This window comes from Phalacrocorax aristotelis, chromosome 6 (assembly GCF_949628215.1).
Source record: "Phalacrocorax aristotelis chromosome 6, bGulAri2.1, whole genome shotgun sequence".
Lineage (NCBI taxonomy): Eukaryota > Metazoa > Chordata > Aves > Suliformes > Phalacrocoracidae > Phalacrocorax > Phalacrocorax aristotelis.
The window spans coordinates 11,533,862-11,548,942 of NC_134281.1; the positions used below are offsets into that span (position 1 = coordinate 11,533,862).

The 15,081-nt window shown below is 43.9% G+C and overlaps 1 protein-coding gene across 6 annotated transcripts in view; it reads right to left on the reverse strand.

The window, feature by feature from the left end:
• The window catches only part of SETD5 (SET domain containing 5), a 68,952-nt gene that overhangs the window by 42,708 nt on the left and 11,163 nt on the right, over positions 1 to 15,081 (reverse strand). The window lies entirely within an intron of this gene.

The following is a 15,081-nucleotide window of genomic DNA, read 5'->3' on the forward strand; positions in this document are numbered from 1 at the left end:
AGCATTGCATCTCCGTTACAGGGTGAGGTCCCCCTGTATACCCCTAAAGAAGGCTTTCACAGCAAAAGAAAAGCAGAAATAGATTTCCATCAGTGACATGCTGAATCATTTTTCCTTCATTTTCATATGTGGTGCCAGGGAAGAGGTAGATGGTAGTAGTTTGGTGGTGTTTTTTGGTTGGTTGGTTGTTTTTGTTTTGGAGTTTTTTTTTGTTTGTGGTTTGCTTTTTTTTTTAAACAGTCTTGGATTGGCATGCAATGAGCTGCTCTGCCATAAAGCCGATAATGACAGTTTCCCCCTCCCCCAACTAAACTTAGGACTAATTATCAGATAAGCAATCTATTAGCTCCTTCTGCATATAAGCAGCAGATGTCACCTATCACCCACAGCCCTTCATCAGCATTTCCTAACTCCTTCCCCAAACAAGTTGCAGGCAAAGCCCCATCTGGGAGGACAATGAGACAGAGCCAAGGTGGACTGAGCTGAGACCTCTCACTCAAGATCAGCCTGTATTTGCATTCACCGGGCGCAGGGCACGGACGAGCGCAACCGGCAGAGTGGCGATCCCGGCGCCACCGACAGGCTCCCCATGGCAAGCGAGGTCCATCCTGGATTCTGCACCGATTACTCAGTCCGACGAGCCCTGACGCAGCGGGCCCCAACTTTCCGAAATCCCAGCTGACACCTCCCCGCAGCAGAGCCACGTCAGACATCTAGGCGCTCATGCATAGGCTGCTCCGATGAGAAAGACGGCGGGGCCATTGGCTCGGTGCAGGGAGCTGGGGTGAGTCACGGCGGCATCACGGGGCGCAGCCGCCGGCCGTGCTGGGGCTGGCAGGAAAGCCCGCGCCCAGGCTCCACCTTCCCTGCTGACCACAGCATTCTGCTAAGGCAGCAAGCGAAATTGCCAATAAACGCCAACTTTGAAGGGTCGGGTGGCAAATGGAAGTGCAACGGGATCAGCTCCTTGTTATGTAAATAACCTTAATAACACAGACGTTCATAAAGGACCTATTATTCTACACAGCTCTAAGGAAAACCCCCATAATACAGAGCAAGGCTGCATTTCAGCAAAGGTAGCTCCAAACCCAAAGAAAAACGGTGACAATTTAGCCACCCTCTCTGCATGTTAAACTTTAAGGGCAGCCTTGAGTAACTTTCTGCAGTCTTCCCCCAGCTCCAGCAGCGCGGATGAGCCAGTCTGTGCTCGCAGCCGGCCATCACATGCTCCCCAGCATCCCGGGGCCTCTGCCAGCAAACCCTCCTGGGCTACAGAGAAGTGGCGAGCCATATTTTCCTGTGGGTAGTGAATTTCTCACAGGGAACTGCCTTTGGACACCATAGGCCAGCCATTGTTTAACACAAAAACCCCAGAAACACAAAAACACCCGCACACTCACTACAGGGACAAATGAAGGATGAGTGAGAGAGTCAAAAAGTTTAAATGCCACACACTGTATTGCCTTTTCCTGTCTTAAATGGCAGGCCCCTTCTCTTAGCACAAGGAAATATTTTCCTTCTCCAGTATATATCCCTAAGAGAAATCTTTCTGATAGTATGACAGGCATACAGCAAATTACAGAAGTAGCACACAAAGATTTTTAACTGGTCTGTGGCAATTCTCTGTAACGCCCCAAAGCAACCATCTTGCAGGGAGGTGGGAGATTAAAAAGAAAATAGGCAGGACTCAGCTCACAGGCAGCTCAAGCCCAAGACAGCGCAGGTGTCCTTGAGTGTGTTTTTTTGAAAAATAAAAAGAAAAATTAAAGGACCTTTAGGAAGTGTCGCATTTATCCTTTCTCATGCTTGTGACAATGACACCAGATGAGACAAACTACTACTAAAATAAAGCTAAAAAGCTACAGACATCAATCCCTGCTTCAATCCAGTCACATAAAACCCTGGCAAAATATTAAAAGACCCAGGACAGGTTTCTCAGCATCTGAAGCACCCCTCCCCCTTTCAAGGGACATAGAAACCTTTCCCTGCCCCATAATATTTTTAAATACTTAGATTCCACGCCCCCTGCATTGATCTCTTGCCTTTGCCATGACCATACCCAGCTGGCAGCAGCCCAAGATTTCATCAGGACAAATTCCAGCCTCCTGCCTGCTTGTGACTCAGCAGAACCAGAGTTTTTCAGGTGTGGCTTCTGGACTCAAGCATCACAGAGTATCTGGTCAGTCCTGGGGTAACTGGGACAAATTTTCAGAGTTTTCAGCCACTTCTCATAGGAAACCCTCCTTCCATCAATGCTGTACAAACACCAGACTGTTTCAGTAACTCCCACTTTTGGGAAAGAGACTACTGGAGAAATGTGAAATACCAAACAGAAAGGTTAGACAAGGCAAATTCCAGTTCAGTTGCTTTTGTGTTGACCCAGCAGTACTTGCCCAACCATCACCCATGCTCAGATTTTGCTGTTTGTTGCTGCTGTTTCATGTGTACTTTCAGCTCTGACAACATAACATTCAAAATGAATTGCTGAGATGAATCTCAAGTGCTGCCCAAGACCACATCACCTTCAGGCTAGACTGCAGTCTGGTCTTCATGAAACTTGGCCTGGTAACACCCAAAACATTAGCCTGCACAGAAAATACTGGTGTTGAGATCAAAACATTCACCCATCAAACTAGCTAGCTAATCTCCTGTATATACATACAATCCCCAAGCTCCTTCATCCCTTCCCCCCCCCAAAAATATACAGCTGTATCAGAGAAAAAAATTGCACCAAGTTCTTTCCAGTGCCACTGGAAGAAGTTTTCCTAAAATTCAAAGTCTAAATGAAAATTTGATGAGCTTCAGACCACAGCACAGACCTATCTTCCTTGTCATACAATTCTTCTTGAAATCAAATGGAAACAGGAATTTTGATAGCTTAACAGGTAAGTAATACTTGGCTGGTTTTGAAAATGCAGGATTTAAAGATACATTTTGTTTTCCCATGTTTTACATCTACATTCCTTCCTCCTTAACCAGTTATACCAGTATAAAGACACCTGGTGCTCCCCAACAGCATCAAAACAGCCCAGATGAGCAGCCACCTGCACAGCCACCCCAGCACTGGTATCCCCGATTCTCACTTGGCACAGGTCACACACCAAGGGACTCACCCACCTTCAGACCAAAACCTTAAGTGGTTGCTTTAGCTAAAATGTAAATATATGCTATTCAATTATTTCAGATAACATCCTGTATCGACGGAAAGGACTGCAACAAATCTAAGCTGGCCAAGCAATGGTTAGGCAACACCTGCTATAACATTGGATTTAATTTTCAAAACTCTGCTTAGGATGCAACAGCTGCAGTGCTGCATTGGCTCACTTCCACAACCACTGCCATCCACGTTACAAACAAAGCAGATGCAGAAAATTTACTGCTGGAAACTCTTTTCATTACTTGTGGTGTTAAAAGTCAGTATTAACAGGGACAATCAAGCATGGTCAGTCAAACAGCTCACTAGAGCTTTCTCCTTCAAGATGTGGTTGTTCCTGTTTTTCACTAAGGTCCTGGTCTCACAGACACCTCCAGGCACCTGTGGTGGGCAACACTTGGTGACAGGCCCTACAAAATATTTGAGAGCTGTGAAAAACTTACCCCCCAACAAAAACCGTGGGTGCAGCCTCAGAGACTGCATGTGTTACCTAAATTCAGATGCCTGGACTCTGTCACTATTCAGTGCTGCTGCTCATGTGCTGCTGTAGAATCTCGGGGTGGGGGAGCACTCCCCAGCCACCCTCCCACAGTCATAGGCTCAAGGGGAAAGCAGCTACCAAGCAGGGGGAGGATGGAGACATTCAGCCCATTTCTCTGCAGTGTCAGCGCAGGTCTGCGAGTCTGCATCTACAAAGGACTTGTATTTTAGCACTATGCGCTGCTGAGAATGATAAGAAGGTAACACTGGTACAAAACACACCATGGACAATCTGAGAAAAGCCTCTTCTGATTATATACAACTTCAACATGCGTGCTAGGGCAGGGAGGATGGGGAAATCCCTTCTGCCTGCACTAATGAAGGCCACTTTTCACATATCTCTTGTTTGCAGATAGCAAAGGACAAACCAGTACTTCCTGTATGACTCCCCACACCTCCCAACAACTTTAGTTACTGAATTCCCAAAATTGGTTACAGACCCAAGATTTCTGACAATCCAGGATTGCTGCCATCCAAATGATAACAACCATCCTCCTCCCCGTGCTTGGCAACAGGCCTGCAGGTCATCTATATGGGATAAGCTCCATATATAATGAGCTGCACATTATGCTCCCAAGCCATTACCAGTCACAAAACTCAAAGCACATTTTTCTCCTGCATCTCACACTGCCATAGGCCAATGCTGGTGGCAAACTGGAAACAGCAGCTCTGCCATGCAGCCTTTCTTGGCATCCTCTCCATTAACCTCATCTGGGGCAGAGCCAGCAAATTCTGACCGGTTCACACTTACGCTGTCATCTGCATCAGTAGCAAACCTCTCTGCAAGTGGAGCAGTATAAAAAATGTTAGCAGGCTTACGGATCCTGTTCATTCATCTTTTCCCCTAGAAGTTTCAGAATAGCCAAAATCTATAGGGCATCTAATGTAAACATTAAGCACTTCAATTACCGTATTGAAAACACCCTGTCTCATCAGCTGGTGCCACCCAAATACAAGTACAGTCCACCCAAGTCCAATCAAGCACTGCCCGTTCTTTCCAGCACACCCATACACCTCATGTCAAGGGCAGATCCTCACAGAAGGGCAAGCACCTTTAGTGCAAACAGAATCGGATCAAGGGTTTCTGTGTTTAGAAAGGCTAGCTCAAAAATGCTTCTAATCCCCAGAATTTCAGACGTGCTGTTCCATAAGATCACCTACACAAAGGCAGGGGCACAGCAGACAAATCCTTAAGTCATTTAACTCCAACTTACTCTGAAACATAGATTCCTAAAAGTACTTGAACTGTGCCTCAATCTGGCAATACAAATGCTTAGCTCTGCTCTGAAAAAAAAAAACTCGGTTCACTAAGCAGCAAGGAAACAGCTGTGCCAGTTTTAAAAAATGAAATATTAACATGAGTATTTACTATTATCATTAGTACCATATGTAATTTGCTAGCTGACTGACAAAGCAAGACAGCAATCCATCCATCCCATGGGGTCTGGGAGAACTCAGGCCTACTCTACAACTGGAAGGATCAAAATAACAGGCAACACAAGTATTCATTACTAGCTACATACGGATACCGCGATAGGCAAATTATTGACAAATGTAGTGCAATGGTTAAAGATGTATCCAGCTTATAGCTTTCTTAAGACTCTCTCCTGTTTTATAAGTGACTATATGCAAAAAGAATGCTTGTATGTATACATTTGGTTTGGAGTTCATCTTGCTCTCTGGGATCTGGAGAACCATGATTTGCTAAGTGTGTCGGAAAGCACCAACCCAGCGAGACCTGATCCTGCTCACCATGCTGCACAAGACCCGGACTCAAGGATCAGGGAAAGGCAACAAAGCTGCTTTTAGGACACAGGTGATTTCAAACAGCTTTTGGTATCCACAGGCATCAGTCAAGTTGTTCCACACAAGATACGAAATCATATTAATGGCTCCCATTTTTCTTAAAGTACTTTACGGAAGCACTAGAAACTACCTCAACACATGTCTACAAATACACCTACTTAGCTAAAGTCAGCATGATAACGCCATTCAGTGAAGGCTATGTAAGCCATGTTTAAACCTGCAGTACAAGCAAGTTAAACTGATTTTGATAAAATTTGGTAAACAGCTGGAAAGTAAAAGTCTTTTGATTAAATTTATTTAAACTAAGTTTAAGCTATTTTAAGGAAACTTTCATCGTGCTCATCCATGGGATTTCATCATTTTATCTGATGAAGAAAACACCAATTTTAGTTAAACTCTTCTGCAAACTACACCCTAAGGAACTACAAACGATGACAGTGAGCAACTGAAAGAGATTAAACCATCAAGCAGAGAAATTACAAAATGCCTAGTCAAGTATTCTCAGCAACTGACCCAAGACTGCGGAGATTACTCAAGGAAAGCAAAAAGAATAGCTTCAAAACTTTGCTGCTGCTTCATCAGTCAAGAAGTTATGCAAAACCTCTTTGTTTTGCAGACAAAAAAGAGAAAATCCTGTGTTTTTCTTGTTGAATCACTAAGGATTTCAGGTATTATGATAAGAAACAAAATAAAAATTTACTAAGAGATCAAGGAAGGGCAGATAAGACTTTACTTCCAGAAATACCTTCTACAGGACAATCCAGCCACATTCTTTACAATCCAATACACTCCGGAGGTGGGGATGTCAGACAAGGGCTTGTTTGGACTTTCTTAAAACATCTAATTTTCATCACGGAACCTTACTGGAAAGTGTAATTTATATCGATTTGAAATTGGTTGAAGAGTCATACATAAGGATAATTCCATAAACAAACACATGCCAAATTAGAAAGGGGAAGCAAATTACAGGGTAGCGGCAATCCATGGTAGACCAAATTATTCTGAGGTATGTTTACGGGGAGGTGGCAAGCAGACACCAGGAAACTTTGCCTGCACCCCACGCTGATGACAAGGGACCCAGCTGCATTTGCGTGGTCTGCACACACAGTTTGCTGAGTAGAATGGTGATAGAGATGACGTTTTAAAGGAATTAGAACCTCAGTGTAAAGGGAAAATTACTATCCCAACAGAGAACTTCACATGAAAGTCCTCATGGCCCTTAAAGTTATGAACAGAGGAAATCTTCAAGAAAACTTCACAGGACAATATTTTGAAAATCTAGCAACCTGTAAGAAATTGCTAACACCTTAAAAATGGTAATCATCAAAATAAAAAATAACAGTAATAGTGGAAGAATTCAGAAAAAACCGAAGACTCAGAAGAATTCTTGGTCACTTTCTATGCTAAGAACATTGGTTTACGTTGCCTCTACCTCACAGCATGACAAGGTGATAGCAAAGATGACAAATTCTTCAAATCCTGAAGCATTTAAAATTATATGTTCAAAAACAAAAGGAAGGTGACCCCCTGAAAACACTTTTATTTTTGCAAATACTGTTTTCTATTCTTTCCTGAAAGATATGCAGCAATACAAGAGTAAAAAGAATTATACATGAGACCCACAGAAATGATAATACAAAAAATACTGAAGTAAATGAAACAGGAAAGAGGAAAAACATCCCTCTCTTCTTTCAGTCCAACAAACTTTTGGTTTGGGACAGTCATGGGGTAAAATTATTCTGCAGTGAGGGGAACACATCCTAATTGCTGTGCTGGTTCTATGCTCTGAGATACTCGCTTTCTTTTCCCACGGCATGAAGGAGAACAGTCAAACCTCTGTATGTCACAAAAATAAGAAATTGCAAACTAAAAGGTTCAGAACCGGTATTTTGAGATTAAGGGCTTGACAGCTAACCTCCAGTGAATCCAGCTGTGGCAGCTGATGTTACTGCTGCAACTGTCCACTTTGCCAAAACAGCTGGCAGGAAGGAAACGTTGCCATGTCTCATCAAGTGCAGTTGATGGCAAGAAAACTGGATTGAAAGCAGAAACAGGTAAAATACATATTCCCTTTTACATACTGTTATAGGGGCAATAAATTTCTGCAACAGCAGAGCAGACAACTAGGAACAGCAGCTCTAGAAAGCACCACTGCTCAGTTTGACACACTTTGTCCATATAAATCCTATGTTTCCAGACTCAAGAGGCCTCCCTACACCAGAAAATGGCTATGGTTAAAATAAGACTCAAGATTAAATTAAATAATGTAAATGATACTGGTTTAATCCTAGCAGACCAGGGTGCTTCTTTGTTCTAGGTTTTGTTGTTTGTGAATGTAATAGTACTCACATGAGTGGCTGTACCTGTGTAACTATTAAACTTTCCTAAGTGGACAAACCCTAAATTAAAAGGCCTGTCAGACAACACCCCCCCCCTCAAAAAACACCCACCACCTCTAGACCTTGAAATTGTGTTTTTAAGGCATTTCAGAGAAAAGCCTATACCCACATGCAAGGTCAGAGGTAAACAGAGCAATAAAGGGCAATAACTAGGATCAAATCCAAACCCAGAGAATTACAGTTCCCATGAGAATCTGGACAGTCCAGAGTCACGGGAAGTTGCTGAATATAGAAGGGGAATCAGCAGAATTTACTGGCACTGAGCGGTGTCCTGAAGTTGCAACCAGTGGAAGGCTAACCACAAACAAGTTGCCAGGAGTAGGATTGCAACCTCCAGTCCTAGAATTGGAAAAAAGATTTCTCCATAATCCCACTAAATACTCTCTGCCTCGCAGGTCTGGCTGTACGTCCTTTATGCATCTATTTAAGGCCCTCACGTGATGAAGGCTGCCTGCCTGGCCACTCCCAGCCGGGGCAAACAAGCCAGCTCCAGAGGAGACTCCAGCAGCAGCTTCCAAGGCAGACATTGCATCAGCCAGGTGTGCAGGAAGTGGCAGAGATAAAGCAGCTGTTGACGAAGGGGCTCTCGGACGGAGGCCGCTTCAGGAATCCCGTGGAAAGGACGACAGGAAGGAGAGAGACGCTCTGCACACAGAACAAGCTTCATCAGCTTCAGAAAGCCTTTGTGCTGGGGCTCCGGACCTGGCCTTTCTCCCAGAGATGATGCAACACTAAGGAACAAGGTCTGTGCCAGAGAAAACTATTCACAGGCTATGCAGATGGCAACGCGGCCAAAGGACCTTGAATCAAAACACGCCGGAGCCCATCCAGGCCTGGCGAGCACCCCCAGGCCTCCCTCCATGTCCCCCAGGATCCTCCAGTTCATGTTGCCACCTTGCTCCTAGCGCAACTATGGCTTCAGGCGGAACGAAGGACCTTACGATAGCAAGAAAGTAGTAAAAGCGGGTTTTAAAAGTCCTGCAAAATTCACAGCTTGTCCTCTGATCTGTTGGAGGGAAAAGATGGGGGAGAGACTGAGCTCAAAGCCTCAAATCTCCCCGCCGGGGATCCTCCTGTCACCGCAGCTTGCCAGCGCATGCCTGAGCTCCCCAAACACGTACGGCAGCTCTCCGCTCGCCAGCAGCCTCGGCCCTGCTCTCACACACCAGGAAACCATGCAGGGACAGCCTGGGCAGCCATGGCAACATCAGAGTGTGGCAATTACGGAGCCACGGCTCCCAAGTGAAGGTTCAGCATTGCTTTCCATTACAGGGCTCATTTTGACCCTTCCCCCCTGCTAAAAACCATCACGAAATGCCCTCCCGTCTCCAGCCTGCCCTCTGCAGTTTGCAACTAGCGGGTTTTGCAGCCTTGCACCTGGGCTCGAGATCACACAAATACGTTTTTCTCTGCATTGTAAGAAAGTTACTCCAAGCTTATGTAATGCTCTTGTGCTGCGTCCTGACAAACACCGGCTTGTCCAATGCGCCTCCAGTGGGAAGCCAGGCTATGAAGACACCTGCAACCTGCGCCGCACAGAGCAAGTCGGATCCATTTACTAATTGAGCTATGCAATCACCGAGAAGCATTAAAATCCAGTGAATTTTACATGGTAAATAAGGATTTCAGCAAGCTCCAGTACTGTGGCAGGTTTCAGAGCTCAGCCCACTGCGCTGCCCCACCACATCCCCTTCTCAGGGCCATCTTTGTAGGAAACACCGCTGACTGTGGCACTTGCCCAGGCACCAGTGCCCAGCAGCATTCTTGGTCATTTAAGATGGTTCTGGGACCCCTAGAAAATTCCTACATTTCCTGCAGATCTACTTTTTCTGCTTAAGAGAGCAGAGTGAGTCAGTAGGACAGTGACAGAGAGTGATCACAAAGCCCCAAAGGCAGCATATCAGCCAAAAAGCCTTATTTCACCTTCTGGGGCTTCTACCTGCTTGCTGATCCTGACTCATGTTCAAGAGATATTCTTTACTGTCATTCACTTTTCTGGCTTATTGACATCGCATGTTGTGTTGTATTTTGGAAAGATACGTGCTGATCCCAAAATGCTGGTACTACCGACATGGCAGCATGGCATGCCCTGGCTCTGCATGTTGGATCCTCCATGCACGGTGGATGTTCACCCAATTACATCGTTACAGTAGTCAGATTTACAGAATAAACCATCAGTAAACAACATATTGGACCATCAAGCTTTAAGGAATGTAAGTTTTGATAAGTTATTTTGATAGGTTTTTGGTAAAACAAGATAATCAAAGACTTGCTCTCACAACCACAGAGGAGAAGGTGTAACACTTATTCAGGAAGCTCCCAAATACCTGCTTCGTAACCACTGGCAAGAAATGCAAAGCTCAGTGGTACGGACAGCACTGAGAGCCACAGTCACTTTTGACTAGCCCATTTTTTGTTAACAAAGTGAAAGGTAGATAATCCAGTTGAACACATTTTCAAAGTAAATGCAGGTAACCAGAAATCAGCAGTCACAAACCTGCAACCAGTGACTGAAAAGAGACAAGTGTCACTTAAACCAGATTTATTTCTGGTGACTTGCAGAAAAATTAGTCATTTCTTCCTTTGAGAGGAGCTTCTCTATGAGTGCACAACACTATAACCAACCACCTTTACTGCACGTGGGTGGTAACACCAGAGTACTACATCAAACAGTTGGCCAAGACTGCTTGCTGTGGAGCTCATGCAAAGGGATGCTGAGCAAGTGGTTCTGAAACACACCGGTAATGAAATGCTATCTGCTACCACAACCCCTGGGTTTTATGAATATTTAGTTATGAGCAGAGCAGTATATCGAGGATGTTTTCATGATTATCACAAATTCATCTAAGCACAGGTTTTACAACCCCACAATGAAACTAAGAGGTTGAAACGCGAGAGTTGCTCGTGCTGAAGAGGCTGACAGCCCTCTTCCAGCAGGTCATCTTGATCAGCCTCTCGATGCTGGGGAGAAGGGGGTGACGACAGAGCAGAGAAGAAAGGCAAGGAAGTGGGAAGATTTCTTTATTGCTAAGCCTTTGCAATCTCTTTTATGCACAGCACTTTCTGTGAGCAGCCTCTGCAGGTTAAGACAGACAGGGCTGTCCAGAGAAGGTGAGTAGCAGGGATTGCTGCACTGGATCTTGAAGCTGGAGGCCTTTGCTTTACACACTGTGTAGTGCTCCAACACGTTTCTGTAGTTTGCTATCCCTTTCACCCTAAGCAAGGAAACTTGCAGTTGCTAGACAACCTCTTTCCCACCTCAGAAATAGCTCGATTTATGTGACAAATCAATAGCCTCAGCATTCGAAAAGCTACAGGGTTTTGAGCTGCCTCTTCTTCCTTAGGACACAGAAGTGTTTCTGTACTGCAAAGCTGCAGAGATGAGAGTGATGGGGCTCCTCCCTGGCTCGACCTGGAGGAGGAGAGGAAGGAATGCAGCCATGCAGGAGAAGAGGCGAGAACAGCCCAGGTAGCTCCATGTCCTCCCCTGCGCTGGCAAGGAAGAGCATGTGCATAGGCAGGACCGACCAGAGCTCTACCTGCAAAGCAGCAGATTTTGAGAGCTACGAGAAGGGAGTTTAAGAGCTCTCCATGCCTGCAAAGCCACCTGGAACAAGGTAATCTATGGAAATCCAGAAACTCGGCAGCCATTGAGGGATTGGTGGAATGGACAAATGCAAATAAAATGTAGAACTATGATCTGGAGCCATTATCAAACGGAGTCACTCAATTCCCCAGGTGAATTTACAAAGTGAGGGAAGAATAGAATCACTGAAGTATTCTCATTTGGATGGCACGAAGACCAGCAAAAAAGTGCTATTAGAATACTGCTTCTGACAATTATTTAATATTGTTTCAAACACAAATAAACTGTCCGACTAAGTCCAGTTAACTTGAAAGGCAGAGAATATCCTACATAAATTTAAGAATGAAAACTACCAGGAGAGCCTGTGCTTACTTTGCCTCTCAGAGGAATTGTAATCATATTGCCATTGTACAGTTTCTTTAATACTGTTTCTAAAAAAAGGATGAAAAGGATTTACAGACTTCTGCTGCAGTCAACTGGAATTCAGAAATGCTCATCTGAATACAGTGAGTGTACACAGTTACATCAGGGCTTCTCTGTAGAGGCTTTCAGAAAGCCTTAACCATATTTTAAACATCTGAAGCATCGCAGAATGGGAAAGAACTGAGTTCCAACGATGCAAGCCACAAAGCATTAAATTTCAGAGTTCCCTTCACATCTTACATGTCTTATGGAAGGCAGTATATCCTACCACCAGGTTAACTATTTCTCCTCTAAATTAATCTTAATTTCATGATCTTGGATTTGACTGAGGGTGCACGTATCTGAACTTGCACCAACTGATGATGGTATGAAACCTTTAAAGATTCTTAAACTCCATCATCAGGAAAGGAGTATTACCATCATTAAAAAAAATAATCACAATATATTTTCTCCTGAAAGAAATGAGTTGGGCCTATGTTAAAAGACTAAGATGAACATTTGCTCCTTTCCCCTTTCCTGTAAACCAGTTTAATTATTATCATTGCTTAGAAACTGTCCTTCAATATTGAATTTGTCTAACCTCAGTTGATATTGCTATGCCTTTGTCAGCAAATCTCAAGTCCTTTCAGAGAAAGATCAAGTCTTCTCTCAATTGTCTTTTCAATAAGCTGAGTAAGTTGAGCTCCTTTAAGCCTCACATCATGAGGCTTATTTTCCAGTCCCTGGATCATTTCTGCAGCTGTCCTTTGAATTCTCTCCAAATACACTGGCATTCTTCTTGAAGCATGGAAACCAAAATTCAATTCCAATATCAGTCTCAGTGTTGCTGTGTTTATAAGATTACTTTTTTTGCTTCGCATTCCTTTCCCCCACTTTTTATTTTTCTCCTCAATATGCCCAAGAACCACATTAATACTTTTAAATAAAATACTGGCCCAAATACCATGTAGAGGCCACAAGCTATAAAGACCTTAAAGCCCTCTGAGCTACTGCTTTCCAAAATGCTGTTCCACAACATATAGTTTTGCTAACAAATGCATCACCTTGCAACTGGATGGATTCACATCCTTTGTTGAAATGCGGCAAAACAATTCACAGCTCCCTAAACATACTTTATTATCCCACTAGTGTCTCTTTGACAGAAGCTTTATCAAATATTTTATGCTATCCAGACAAAAAGATTCTAAAGAGCAGTAAATTAACAGCTGATTTCATCTCACAACCTTCTATAAAGCTAGGTGTGTCCTTTCCAAGTCATAATCCCAGACATTTTAGATCTCCACTGTTAATGCAATTTTTCCAGCACAACCATTTCTAGTGTCAGTGTACCCTGCCTTCTTCCTCCCAACTCTTGCCCTCTCCACCCAAACCAGGCATGCCCCCCACACCTCCTACACCCAGTCCAGCTTCCACAGAGCCACAGAATAATCCAGGTTGGAAGGGACCACTGGAGGTTCACTGACTGAAACCCCCTCCTCTCCCCAAAGTGGGGCCGACTTGGATTGGGTTGCTCACAACATTGCTCATTTCTTCTCCAGGGCCACTAAGTGTTTGTGTAACTATGTGTTTTAAGGCCAAAAATAACCTTCTGATGATCTGACTTTCCACCTAACAAAGACTGGAAAATCTCACCTAGTCATTTCTACACTTGGCATCACAGCTTACAAATGAGCTAGACCATGTTTGTCGAGCACAGCCTAAAACAGCATATGGATTTACCACAGTTCTCTGGTGGGAATTTAAAATCATGCAACACACTGTGGCCTAGAGGTCCCCAGGCAGCATCAACCCAAGCCATTAAGTCTTCACAGTGAGCACAGTACATTTGTAGTTCTTACGGAAAAAAGTGTAAAACTTTTTTAAAACTAAAACTACATCAAACACTTTCTCAGAAGCCTTTGAAGAATGCTTCAAACTACCCAAGTGAAGCTGCAGCTCTAACCACCCCTCTGAAGGAGATGGTTCTTCAGCTGCATACACAGGTGACTTGAGATGTTAGCTTCCCCGTAGTTTCATAAAACATGTTAGTGGCAAACGTATCGATACAATTTTAAAAGTTATCTTCCTTGTCCACAGTGGTAAGACTTACCAGCACCTATCCTTACCAGTTCGTTTATTTAAAAAACACTCACAGGTTCTGTTTCTTTGACTACCTAAGCAAGGATGCCCATCACCCCTTAACTAGCACAGAATATCTTTCAACTCACACAGGCCAGTTCCTACAAAGCTTACCAGTTCTTGCTTCAGTCACTAAAAAGATCTCCCCCATGCCTCCAAAAAACCCATAATTATATAAACAAAGGATTAATCTATCCATACAAAAGCATGTCATAATAGTCAAGTTATCCCCCTTTCCTTAAAGAAGTCCAAAATGCCTGAGAGCAGGGCTGGATTTAATGTAAGAGCATGAACTACTACGCTGAAATTAGAGACATTAGCCAAGATCCTGTGATCCTTTCACCTTACATTCTTCCCTAAGCATCAATTTTTGGCCCTGTCAGGTGAACAAAACCTTCAGTCTGACTCATGAGAGTCACTCTTGCTCTCATGTTACGTTCTCTGCTCTCCTGCCTGGGATTATCAGTGCTGTATTCCCTGCCAAAGGCAAGGAACTTCTTTAAACCTGGAAAAATTGTGGAACAGAATAATAAAAAAAAAAACCCTGAAACCCATCACGTGAATAAATGAGGCTTGACAGCATGATGGATGCTGCAGGTTCACAAGTATGAAGGCACTCCTAAGAAGATGGCTTGCGCCTGTTACAGCTTCACATAAGCATAAAGGATGCTGGTTTGCCACATTCAGGGGGGAGATGCTCAACTATTCAGACTGGACGTATTATATATAAGACTGAAGATGACTAAGCCACAGCTGGACAGATTATGTTCTAGACACAAGCTACGCGCTCCTCCCTGTACTTTAAGCACCAGCATTTCCTCATCTGCATCTTTTCTCCTTTCCCTTTCAAACACAAGACGTTGAATTCTCCCAAGAAAAAAGTAGGCAGAAAATATTCAGGACAACGTGCTTTAACTGAGAGGAATTTCACACGCACCAGTCATTGTAGGGCTAATTTGATTTTGTCATTATGGAAAAACTGAGAACTATTGAGACCTCAGCTGTGTAACAGTCGGATGGGAGACTGATCTCAACACAGGAGGAAAACAGCACAG